This window comes from Sus scrofa, chromosome 12 (assembly GCF_054392235.1).
Source record: "Sus scrofa isolate SSC_HxYL_T2T_F1_AM1 chromosome 12, Sscrofa_HxYL_maternal_Yorkshire_Landrace_v2.0, whole genome shotgun sequence".
Lineage (NCBI taxonomy): Eukaryota > Metazoa > Chordata > Mammalia > Artiodactyla > Suidae > Sus > Sus scrofa.
The window spans coordinates 9841495-9854418 of NC_139394.1; the positions used below are offsets into that span (position 1 = coordinate 9841495).

A 12924-nucleotide genomic window follows, 5' to 3' on the forward strand; every position below is an offset into this window, starting at 1 on the left:
TAGGCCAGCATCAGCAGCTCTGATTAGACCCCTAGCCTGGGAACCTCCATGTGCCTTGGGTGCGGCCCTAAAAAGACAAAAAGACAAAAAAATAAAATAAAACTGGCTTTAACCTAATTTTCTCCCAATAAGTAAATTACTAATTGTGACCTTTGAATAAATTGTCCTTTTCTAAAGGATTTGAAAAGCCATCCTAAAACAAATAAAAAAGAAATCTTTTTGTTTGGAATCTTTTGGAGGAAACTTATTTTCCATTGCATTAATAAATAAGCCATTCCTCCCATAGCATCAATGTTTTACCTACAATATCTCTATAATATCTAGCCCATCTTTCCCCCGACATAACTTCCCTAACACTTTCCTCCTGTTAATTCATTTACTGATTTTTTTGGCCATGCCCTTGGCATGTGGAAGTTCCCAGGCCAGGCATCAAACCCAGCCACAACAGTGACAATGCCACGTCCTTAACCTGCTGAGCCACCAGGGAACTCCCTCACCCATTTGTTTTTCAAACTGTTTTTTATTTGATTTTCACTGTTTCCTTTGGCTTAGACACAGAACAAATGTTTCCAACATAGCATCAAGTTGAAGGACGATAATTAACATATTATGTGCATGTTCAGCTTGAAAACAAGATAGAGATGGACCGATGCACTGGGTATGTGGGAAGGCATAGCCATGTCCCTTGTCCTGAATTGTGCTAAATGCTCTACACTGAAGTCCACTCTTCGGAACCCACCCACTGTTCATTCCCAGGGAGGTTAAGCTTCAGCCTCCTTGCTTCAGCGCTAAAGAAGCCTTGTGGAGGGAGTTCCCATCGTGGTTCAGTGGTTAAGGAACCCAATTAGTATCCGTTAGGACACGGGTTTGATCCCCAGCCTTGCTCAATGGGTTAAGGATCCAACATTGCCGTGAGCTGTGGTGTAGGTTGCAGACGTGTCGTGGATGCCAAGTTGCTGTTCCTGTGGCTGTGGTGTAGGTCAGCGGCTGGAGCTTGGATTTGACCCTTAGCCTGGGAACCTCCATATGCCGAGGGTGCAGGCCTAAAAAGACAAAAGGCAAAAAATTAAAAGCCTTGTGGATTGAAATTTTTCACTTGAGCAATTTCTTTTTCTTAATCAGACTGTTTTTCTTTGTTTCCTGTTCAGCACTTAAGAGCTAGGAGATTATACTCTGGTCTCCTCAAGGTTACCATTTGCCAGAGGATGGTGGGGTTGGGTGGGAGAGGCTAATTTTGACTGATTTTTCCAGCTCTCCATGTAATGTGCTTTTATATTGTTTTTCCACAAAGAGAAAGAGAGACTGAAACGAGAACATTCTTCTCTCTCTCTCTCTCTCTTTTTTTTTTTTCAAAACACTGCCTGTACTTCCACTTCTGGCTCTATTAATTTAGAGGGATAGTAGTAAAATTTATAAATATCAGCATAATCCCTTTATCTTGCTGTCTTCTGCTTTTCCTTAAGGGGGATCCAGTGGAGATTCCATGCTATTTTTAAAAATTCAGTCCATTATATTCTCTATTTTTATGAAAAATATAAAAATAGGAAAAAAATAAAAGTAATTTTTACTCTTTATGTTTGGCTAAGGGCCCTCTTCACTTGTTTCACTGATGACTGTACATTCTTGGTTATGTTTACTTGAAAAATCGTATTATTTTTGGAGAGGAGACTTTATACATTCAAACTCTCCTGCTGCTTCGTGGTGGAGTTCTCATTCATTTAGGTTTCTTGCCATCGCTCATGAATTTGTTCTTTGGATATCATGTTTTATTATTTTCATTCTTATGAAGGGGTTTGGTTTGGTTTATTTTCCATTGAAGGTTACAACTGACTTGCCTTGAGTTATTTAACAACTAACTCTTTTTTTTTTTTTTAATCTTACAAATGATAACTTTATCTTTTGGGGAAAAAAAAAAAAAAAAACAACACATTCAAACCTAACTTCTGTTTACCATTATCGACCATAAGGTAAGAGTTGTTGCCACCTCTCTATTTAGAATGAGGAAATTAGCACATGTCTATTTCTGCCTGTACATCCCAGGCGCTCACTTCCAGGCTATGATCAGGTATCTGTGACCTGTTCATGAGCCTTTTCTTTTGGCCATGCCTGTGGCATGCGGAAGTTCTAGGGCCAGGGATCAGACGTGCACCAGAGCAGCAGTCTAAGCCACCGCAGTGACAACACCAGATCCTTAGCCCACTGTGCCACAAGAGAACTCTGTAGTTATTATTTTATGTCATGCATCTGTTCTTATAGCTGCATTTTGCTTTATAACTGCGTTTATACTAGCTGTCTTTTCATCACCAGTTTAAAGGTCTTTCTGTGCCTTCGCCCCAGTAATGTTGTTATAGAAACTGCCCACTTTTGAGGGTTTTCTTTTGGTCCAGTTAGCTAAAGACTGTGTTCAATGAATGCTTTTAAGAAAACCGGTGAGTGTGTCTTTCTCTTTACGTTTGAATCACACCCTGTTGGGTAATAGAAATCATGAATAATAACCAGCTTCCTTCCAAGTGTTTTTGTGTCCAAGGTCGAGGACAAGTCATCTGAGGGCAACCTCCTTTTCACTTCTCTTGCTCATAAGAAATTGGATGATATGTATATTATTTACTTCACACTTTTGGATTCTTGATCCTTTTAGGGTGGGGTGATGCATATTGGTCTATTTCAGTTCATGTTTTTCTGGTGCATTCCACTCATACATCCTTCCAATTCGTCTTTTATTCATTATTTATTTATTTATTTGTCTTTTTTGCTATTTCTTTGGGCCGCTCCCGTGGCTAGGGGTCGAATCAGAGCCAAAGCCACTGGCCTACGCCAGAGCCACAGCAACGCGGAATCCGAGCCGCCTCTGCAACCTACACCACAGCTCACGGCAACGCCGGATCCTTAACCCACTGAGCAAGGGCAGGGATCGAACCCGCCACCTCATGGTTCCTAGTCGGATTCGTTAACCACTGCGCCACGACGGGAACTCCTATTCATTTTTTAAAAAGTTTATTGACGTATCGTAGGTTGACAATGTTGTGTTCATTTCCGCTCCACAGCAAAGTGGTTCAGTTATACATGCACGCGTATCATTTCTTTTCCCATATAGGGTATCACCGAATATTGAGTAGGGTTCCCTGCGCTGTCCTGCAGGTCCCTGTTGACCATCCATTCCATACACAATCAGATTCAAGTCTTTTACTCGAGGAGTTTCTATTATTCTATTTTTGATGGTTACTTCTGCCCCATATGTCTCTTCTTTTGAAACTCCACTCATCTCTAATTCTATATACCCTTCTGTACGCTCTGTAACATTGACTTCATCTTATTTAAGCCACTCTTAGGTGGATTTCTGCTGGGGCAGTCAAACCCCATACAGACAGATGAAGTAGATGTACCCTGTCATTACCACTTCAGCAATAGAAAGTGTATGACAAGTTAGCGTTTCCAGCAGTGGCATTTATCTCTGCATGCTTGGGAAAGCTGCCTTTTTGGGGGTCGGCTATCAATAAGCCCTGTTGCCTTCATTCCCAGCACAATGTGTCTATGTCTGATACCCTTTCTGGTGCTGCTGCCTGAAATATCATTGACAGGCTCTGCCTGATCAAGAAGCAACTTCATTGTCCACTGGACTTTCTGCCTGGTGTATCTCTTTCACAGATTCATCCAAATGCTTCTGGTCCAGGAAACCCATTTGGAGCACTTGATATCAATCCCAAGTCCTATCTTGGCCCCAAGTCTCAGGTTCATTCTTCCTGAGGTTTGCATGTTAGGAGGATTTTTTTTTTTTTAACCAAGATTCTTCCATTTAATTTCTCCTAAACTGCTTTATTAGGAAGAATTAGCATCACGCTTTAATCTCATCATATTTTGTTAAAAAAAAAAACTTGCAAATTTTTAGCATGTGGTTTGAATCTTATTTTCTATCTCTCACCATAAAGCAGGCTTTTTCCATATGTAAAAATCCAATAATAATATATATGAATTCTCTGGCTGTTTCAGTCTAGGTTTTGAGGCTGGCATCATTTAGACACTCTGCTCAAATTCTTTACTTACTAAAAATTCTTGACCCTTAATAGTATCAAGTAATCATTGTTTTTCAATTTAAAAAAACAGGAGTTCCTATTGTGGCTCAGTAGGTTATGAACCTGACTAGTATCCATGAGGATGCTAGTTCGAAACCTGGCCTCACTCATTGGGTTAAGGATCTGGTATTGCTGTGAGCTGTGGTGTAGGTCACAGGTGCGGCTCAGATCCCATATTGCTGTGGCTTTGGTGTAGGCAAGCAGCTACAGTGCCAGTTGGACCCCTAGCCTAGGAACTTCCATATGCCACATGCATAGCCCTAAAAAGCACACACACACACACAAAAGTGTTAGTTGTAAATAAATGCACATTTTCATGTTTTTAAAGGCCTGCCTACTGCATCTTTATTTTTAACTTCTATTACATTTTAGTCTTATTTTAGAGGCTCTGGTGCATGACTCAGACCTTCCCTCCAGATTAAAGACTTTGATGGCTCGTTGCTACTAGCTGATGATTGACAGCTATCTTTCCCCAGGCATTGCTCTCAGTGGAAGGAAACTTCTTTTTGCCTTCCTCAGGGATGGTCCAAAAGTATGATTGGGCAATGTAGGACCTGGCCCCTTCACTCCATTTGGGACATTTTTGAAGGGCAGTTATAGATCAAAAGCTAATCTGATTGAAATGTAGCAGAAACGTAAAATATGCACCAGTCTTCGAAGACAATGTGAAATATCTCAATAATTTAAACAAACTTGACTGTTCTGACGTCATATTTAAAGGGTCTCTGTGGTTGCGATGCAGAGCCTAATCAACAATAAAGCAAAGTTCAGGGTAGGAAAATTAGTTCAGAACGTATTGTATTCATCAGGGCAAAAGATGAATACAATACTTAGACCAGGGTAATACAGAGAGAATCTTCCAGAATGCAGAAGAACTAAACCAAGAGGTGACAACTAGGAGAGAAGAGAGAATAAAGGTAGGGAACCCTGTCCAATTATGCTGTATACCTTAAACTTACAGTAAACCTGGAAGAAAAATAATGAAATGGATATCCTGAAAATATATGGCAGAAATAAAATAGGTTATATACTAAGAATCTGAAGTTTGACTTCTCACCAGAAACTTTGAATACCAATAGAATATTGAGTCCTTGTAGAGTATCTCAAATAGAGAAGAAAGCCCAAGGATGACAGGTTTGCATTAGGAGTAGAGGGTGTGAGTCCAGACCGGAGGGAAGGATGGGAAAGGTGCTGGGGGAGGTGTCCAAGGTCGTGGGTTGGGGGACAGAGGACGTCATTAATAGAGTGTTAGGATCTGCCCTTATATACAAGGAGAAATGAGTGAAGGAATCTGACAGGTCTTTCGGAACACTGAAAAAACAAAGAGATAGAGATTTCAGCAGATATAAAATTGTTAAGTGTAGGAAGTTAACATTATGTAAACACTGAATTCTATCTATAACATCATGTAAATATTGATAACAGATTAAACCCCCCAATTGTGATAATATTAAATTGATATAATGGGAGAAGGGAATGTATGAATGCATAGGCAAAAAAGCCCAACTCTCATCTCTTGTTGTAGGAATTTGATAATGTCTAAAATTGATAAATGTGTAGTAATACTAATTTACACTAAATATGGTATTATTTATTTAGTATTTTAGACAGGTAGGTAGATAGATAGGCAGATAGGTGGATGAAGGTAAAAACCAAAAGAAACAGAAAATATTTGCCTCTTGGGAGCGGGATTGTTATGGATAGATACCGATCTTTTTTTCTTTCTTTTTTTTTTTTTGTCTTTTTGGGGCCATGCCCATGGTATATGGGGGTTCCCAGGCTAGGGGTCAAATCAGAGTTACAGCTGCCAGCCTACACCACAGCCACAGCGATGTCTGCAGCCTACACCACAGCTCTCAGCAATGCGGGGTCCCCAACCCACTGAGCAAGACCAGGGATCCAATCCGCATCCTCCTGGATACCAGTCGGGTTCATCACCCACTGAGCCACAATGGGAACGGCCCGATTTTTCTTACAACCCATTCGTTGTTAGCCTTAGGTGATGCACGGGATGATGCTGCCATTTCGTCCGTCCTCTGTAGCAGCGACACCCTGCTGTACCTGTAGAGCCTGTCACTGAGAACAGGAACTTCCCTCATCCTCTGCTTGGGAGCTTAGACATGAATTGATAGGAATTGCTTTGGTCAGAGGAGCATTAGCAAACATCAGTGGTACACTGAGGCTTAAACCACATTTTGGTGATATGGCTTGCCCACGTGTAACTCGGAGATCCACCAGGAGTAGAACAGGAAGCTATTGGTTCCAAGAAAATGAGGACTCCTGTGGGGTCAACTTGAACCCAACTGGTGGCACAGAGCCAAACCCAGCTGATCCTCTGTGGACGCACAGCGTCCCCCCCCGCCCCCAGCGACCAAGGAAGGACATGACTGGTAGGTGTTACGAGCCTCTGAGAAAATTGCGATTAGGGGTGTACGTCACTGACAGCCTTGAGGTTGACTGATCAGTCAAACATTAACTGATACTCTGCATTTATGGTATGGTGTTAGTTTATCATGAGTAAATTAACACAACTTCCAAGCTAGTTAAAATAATAGTGATAACAACAGCAGACTCACTGGGAAAGTGAGGATTGCATACCCTGGAATTCATCCTACTCTCCTAAAGGAGTCATGTCTCTACCTCCCTGATTTTTACTCCATGACGACAACACTCGCGTCTGCTCTTGTCCTCCCAGGAGTAGCCCAGATGACTCAACACGAGGAATCGGCTGGCTCGCTGCCATCCAGAAGGCTGCACTTATACATGTGAGAGCATCCTTTGCTTGAATCCATTATCTCCTCCTTTTCAGAAGGCTACTCTTTAGTTCTGACCCGTGGCAATGCTTAACCTTCCGGGCTTTCCCAACCTTTTCACACACGCGAGCCTCAGTTTCCCTGGCCTGGAGCACTGCTCTCTGCTTCCCGCCTGTGTCCCCCAGCTCCGCTGTTGAAAGGCAGGTCGGTGCAGGAGCTCGCAGAGTTGAAGAGGTCAAGGAAAGACTCATGAGCACAAATCATAGAGGGATTGAGCGGGTTTGGAAGGGAAGATAAGCTTTGGTTGCCTAAAGCAGAGTACACCGGGGTTTCCTTGCTGGCTTGTGAAATAGAAAATCACTTTTAAGACCCCCAAAGGGAAATCTAGGGCTTCCTCCCCCATGGAGAAACTTTCCTGTCTTCACAGGAACAACATAAATAACACTTCTATTATAAGAAAGGATTGGGCTCTTATTAAGACTCATAAATCAACAGTTACGTTATTTTCACAGAGCGACCCCCACATGTAATTTTAAAGTGAAAGCATATTTTAAATGGCCTACGGGTGGATATAATTTATATTTCTGTGTATAAATATGGTACTGAGATATCTACGTACGTTTGAATAATTATTGGCGGGGAATACACTATTTCGCTATGGATAAAAAGCCAGATACAACGGGTGAAACACGGGGCTTTAAATTACTATTGATTCATGTGAGGATCTTTCCAGAATGTTGAGAAGCATTAGAGGCAGAGAGACCAGCATCAGTTCTCCTGCAGAGCTCTTACACATTGTACAGACATGTTTTACTTTTTTGTTTATTTGCCTGTGTCAACTTTGTGTTATCAGAGGTGTCTAGCACATAGCTTGAGTTTAATGTTTGTTAAAAAAAAAAAAAAAAAAATAAGTTAGGGAGTTCCCGTTGTGGCTCAGTGGGTTAGGAACCCAACTGGTGTCCGTGAGGACACGGGTTGGATCCCTGGCCTCGCTCGCTGAGGTAAGCATCCAGTTTTGCTACAAGCTCTGCTGTGGGTCACAGATGCGGCTCAATCTAGTGTTGCTGTGGCTGTGGTTGTTGTAGGCCTCAGCTGTAGCTCCGATTCAAACCCTAGCTGAGAACTTCCATATGCCACAGGCTCACCCCTAAAAAGAAAAAAAAAAATAAAATAAGTTAGTGGGTTCCTCCTAAGAGAAGATGCCTTATGTCTAGATGCCTTGTGGCCCATTCCAGAAACCACTCTGCTCTCTCCCAGGTGGATGTTCTTTTCATCAGATTCAGCCAACTCTGTTACTTTGTATTTTTGGTGTCCAAGGAGTTGAAACCAAATTCACATGACTCAGGACAAAACAGGAATGAAATCAATGGTCCCTGGGATATTTCCTAGGACACGTAAACCCTGGGAAAAGCAAAGGCCCTCTCAGGAACATCTGGGATGAGGGTTTGTGTGTTTCTGGACCTCTTGTGCTTCCTTCCCAGTTGCCTGCTTTCCTCCTCGTGGCAGCTTCATTTGTACTTCACCGCAGAATCCCTTTCTCCTTAGAGGGGAAACGAATATCTCGTCATTTGATGCTTGTGATCGTGAATTTTCTGTGTCCGTCTGCCTGGGCTATGAGATGCTGAGATGGTTATTTAAACAGTGTTTCCGAGTGGGTCTCTGAGGATGCTTCTGGATGATATTAGCATTTGCGCTAATAGACTCAGTAAGTGGATTGACTTTCCCGACATTAATAAACCTCCTCCCATCCTTTGAAGGCCTGGAGAGAACCCAAAAGGCTGGGCCACAGGAGAAGTCACCCTCTCTGCCTGTCCTGGAGCTTGTACCTGGCTCGTCTCCTGTCTTTGGACTCCTCCGACTTTACCATCAGCTTTCAAGTGTTCACCTTGCCGGCTGAAGATCTTAGGACCTTTCAGCCTCCGTGACCACGTGAGTCCCTGCCTTCTGGGCACTTCTTTTTATCTGTCTGTCTATCTGTCTATCCTAGGGGTTCTGGTTCTCTGAAGAATTAAGACCAAGGCAATGTCTTATCTTTGGGGCATTGTCTTCATTTGGAGGAACACCATCAGAGGATGGCAGTGTCATTCCAACACACGGACAAAGAGACCGTCTCATGGGCCAAGCCCGGGTGGAAGGTCTAACCCAGAACAATGGGCTGTTGCCAAAAGGCAGGACCACGTGGCAGTACATGCAGCCGTGCGTGTGATAATCACCAGGGGAGAGCAAGTGGCAATTTCTACAACAGGGGATTGGAAACTCATTGATCAGAGTATCTGCTACATTACAGTACTTTTGATTAACCACATTTTGGCATGGGTGTGGGTGTTCACACTCTCCTAAGAGTTAATGCTGTTTGTGGAATACTCCTAAAAAAATACATAGAATGATTTCTGCTTAAATTTCACGCAAGATTTTACTATATTCCTTTTACAAAATAAAAAGGGCCATTCACTTACCATTTAAAGGGGTAAAAATAATATTTATTAGCTATAACAACAAATCTTCAATTAAATTATGCAAAAATAGCTGTAAAACCAACGTGATATTTAACTAGATGGTTTGGCTGGATTTTTTTTTTTTTTACTTCTCTATTTCATATTCTTGCTCATCAGTGACCTTAACATTGCCAATTTTGAGGAGAGTTTTTCATTTAAAAACACTCAAAAATCCACTTCAAAATGATTAAATTGTGACCTTTATATATGCTCATAACTTAAGAATCATACTTTAATACCTTCTCAGCCTCTACTTCATTCCAGAAGGTTCTCAGAATGACCACATCTTATACAATGAAAATACCACATCTCTTTACAGAAGGAAAAGTGGAAAAACAGTTAAGCTAGTTATTTGGAAGACTAAAGACAAAAGAAATAATAGCTATTTGATTAAAGAATATATTTGTTATCTGTTTATGTTCCAGAAGACTCTAAGTGCCAATGTTCAGCTTATTTTCAAAAGACAAAATCGTAGACCTCTTTAAACACAAATGTATACAGGAGAAACTACATACCTTATAATTGTGGATGCACATACTTAATTACCAGTCTAATTCCTGCCGACTGAAATAATGGCCGTATGGACGGCGGAGTTACTGCTGCAAGATTTAGAACATATTTTACTTGACGAATACTGTGGGGGGCTGTAAAACAGCATCCACATAAATCAGTTTCTTTAGAAAGAAAGACTACATTTTATCCAGGCATTTTGAAGCCGTTGAATGCAAAGTGTTAGGGAAAAGTACATCCATTTATACCTCTACTTACACATATTCCAGCAGGAAATATGCAGTGTGTCCAGAGTCAATCCCAGCAAATAAAGTTTATATTGATGTTCTGCCAGTCTGATCTTGTGTGGCAAAGTCAATTGAGGGGGAAAGCTCAGTCTCCAAGGCTCATTAGTTTCCTGAAAATTCTCCATCATTCTCTTTCTCTTCCTTTCTCTCTCTCTCTCTCTCTTTTTTTTTTTTTTTTTTTTTCTTTTTTTTTGGTGGTGGTGAAGTTTCACTTTTATTTTTTAATTAAAATATAGTTGATTTACAATGTCATGCCAATTTTTCTTTTGTTTTAAGGAATAAATCTCCTCAGTGATTCAGTAAAAAAAGAGGGCATGAAGTCATCAGATGTGACGTGAAATGCTAGGACTAGTCCTTTTTGTGTATTTCTAATTGAACCGATGGAGAGAAAACTTTAATCTAAATGCAACAGCCATCCCTTTCCCATTGTGTAGGTGTATTGTTTGGTTGGAGCGTAGGTGTCCTTGAGAAATGAATTGCATTCAGTCTTAAATACATTTGCAGACTCCAGCTTTCATAGGGGTCCATTTAGGGTGTGTGTGTGTGTGTGTGTGTGTGAGAGAGAGAGAGAGAGAGAGAGAGAGAGAGAGAGAGAGAGAGTTTGGGGATTGGGAGCAGGAAGGCTTAGGAAACTGGCCTCAGTTGAAACTCAAAAAACCATAAAATTCTGTTAAATCTCCCACAACTAAGGCCAAATTTCAGAAAACGACAGGTTGAATTTGCAGGTTAAAATATTCAGATGAAACAAAAAAATACAGACCTATGTGTCTTCAAGGGTAAATTCTATAGAACACTCAAGAAAAAAATAATACAAATTTTACACAATCTTTCTAGAAAATAGAAGAGGAGAGAGCATTCTTCAGCACACGGTATGAGACCAGCACTGCTCTAATTCTCAAGCCAAACGAAAACATTATAAGAAAAGAAAATTCAGATTTTCCATTGTGGCACAGCGGAAATGAAGCCGACTAGTGTCCGTGAGGATGCAGGTTCAATCCCTGGCTTTGTTCAGTAGATTGGGGATCCAGTGTTGCTGTGATCTGTGGGGTGAGTCAAAGACACAGCTCAGATCCCGCCTTGCTGTGGCTGTGGTGTAGGCCGGCAGCTGTAACTCTATTCGACCCCTAGCCTGGGAACCTCCATGTGCCGCAAGTGTGGCCCTAAATAGCAAAAGAGAGAGAGAAAGAAAAGGAAAAGAAAAGAACAGGTCCATGTTGGATGTCAGTTATGGACTGAGTTGTGTCTCTTCCAAATTTATATGGAAGCACTAACCTCCAAAATGATGGTATCTGGAGATGGGGCATTTGAGAGGTAATTAGGTTATAATTAGGTTACGGGGTTGGCCCCTGGTCCGAAAGGACCGATGTCGTTGTAAAAGAGGGAGAGATACCAGAGCTCTCTCATGTTCAGCATGTGCACAAAATACATGGCACTGTTTTCAGCCCCTAATGTGTGGAGTTATTTGCCACTCAAAAATAGACAACCGGAGTCAAGGCAGACTGTCGTGTCGTAAAGCTTCAAATACAGGGAGCCTCCAAGTAGGAGGCGATGCTAAGCCCAAACTGGGTCGGACACCACCCTCCTCCTAACGACTTGGTAATCAGATGTCCCAGAGACACCGCATGGTATCCTAAAGATTTCATGTTTTGCAAAGAGCCTTTCTCATCTTATACCTTTAAAAAGCAATTATTAGAGTGTCTTTATACTCAGGAACTCCAATACCACCATGATGTTACATCAATATTATAAGAACGATCCTCTCTGGGATTATTGTCATTGTCTTCTGTTTGTTTTTTTGTTTGTTTTTTGGGGTTGGTTTTTTGTTTTGTTTTGCCTTTTTTGGGGGGCCGCATCTGTGGCATATGGACGTTCCCAGGCTAGGGTTTGAATCAGAGTTACAGCTGCCAGCCTACACCACAGCTACAGAATGCAGGATCCCAGCCGCATCTGTGACCTACACCACAGCTCATGGCAACGCTGGGTCCTTAACCCACTGAGCGAGGCCAGGGATTGAACCCACATCCTCATGGAAACAAGTCAGGTTTGTTACTGCTGAGCCACAACGGGAACTCCTTTATTGTCTTCTGAAATGACTTAAGCGGGTCCATTTACATCATTCTACGTACATCAGATTCTTAAGCCAGGCACTTCCCTCCTTGAGTACATAGGTCCCAAGTTATTGCCATGCCCCAAACTGAGTTATTAAGTAGCTTGGTGACAGCTCCAAATATTTTTTATGTGTCCGCAGGACACCCAAACAGGCTTGCCAATGGAATTCCTAGAAAAGCCTTGGCGTTTCCCACAGTAAGTATGCAAATTTATCTCCATTACTATATTAACGAGGCCATATGGATTTGCACAGAGAAACATTTTCCATGGCTACCAATTTTACCCCCAAGCCCTAGTCCACCAGCCCACAAATATGTAAACAGGTATGAGAAGAAACTTGAGAACGTGTGAAGTGGGAGCTTAATGAAAGTCTATCTTTTCCCAAAACCCAAAGGAAAATTACTTTATTATTTATTTATTCCTACCTTTTTTTTTTTCCTCCTAAAATGTATTTGAAACTGCTAAAGGTGAGGATTAAGGTAATGAAAGCCATCTTTTATCATAATTGTTTTTGGGGCTATAATAAATCGTGTGTTCATAATAGGCGTGTTTTTAGTTTACCCCCGAATAACAGCCATCAGATGGGTGATATTTAATTCATTAAAATAAAGAATGCCAAGAAGGAGTAACATCAACAAATGTATAACTGTGAAAGGCATGGAGGTGGAAGTAGAGAAAATAGGCATAATATAACCAAAGC

The 12924-nt window shown here is 41.5% G+C and overlaps 2 long non-coding RNA genes across 7 annotated transcripts in view; one reads left to right on the forward strand and one right to left on the reverse strand.

Annotated features, from left to right (window-relative positions):
• Positions 1 to 12924, forward strand: part of LOC110255978 (uncharacterized) — an 867249-nt gene that overhangs the window by 846390 nt on the left and 7935 nt on the right. For 2 of the 5 annotated variants that reach the window (XR_014820806.1, XR_014820808.1), the window contains 3 exons: positions 8581 to 8752; positions 10950 to 11162; positions 12364 to 12419. This is a non-coding gene — a long non-coding RNA (uncharacterized LOC110255978). Of the gene's footprint in view, positions 1 to 8580; positions 8753 to 10949; positions 11163 to 12363; positions 12420 to 12924 lie in introns of those variants that run through there. The other 3 variants (XR_014820807.1, XR_014820809.1, XR_014820805.1) reach the window with 2 other exon arrangements.
• The window catches only part of LOC146398029 (uncharacterized), a 473250-nt gene that overhangs the window by 10363 nt on the left and 449963 nt on the right, over positions 1 to 12924 (reverse strand). The window lies entirely within an intron of this gene.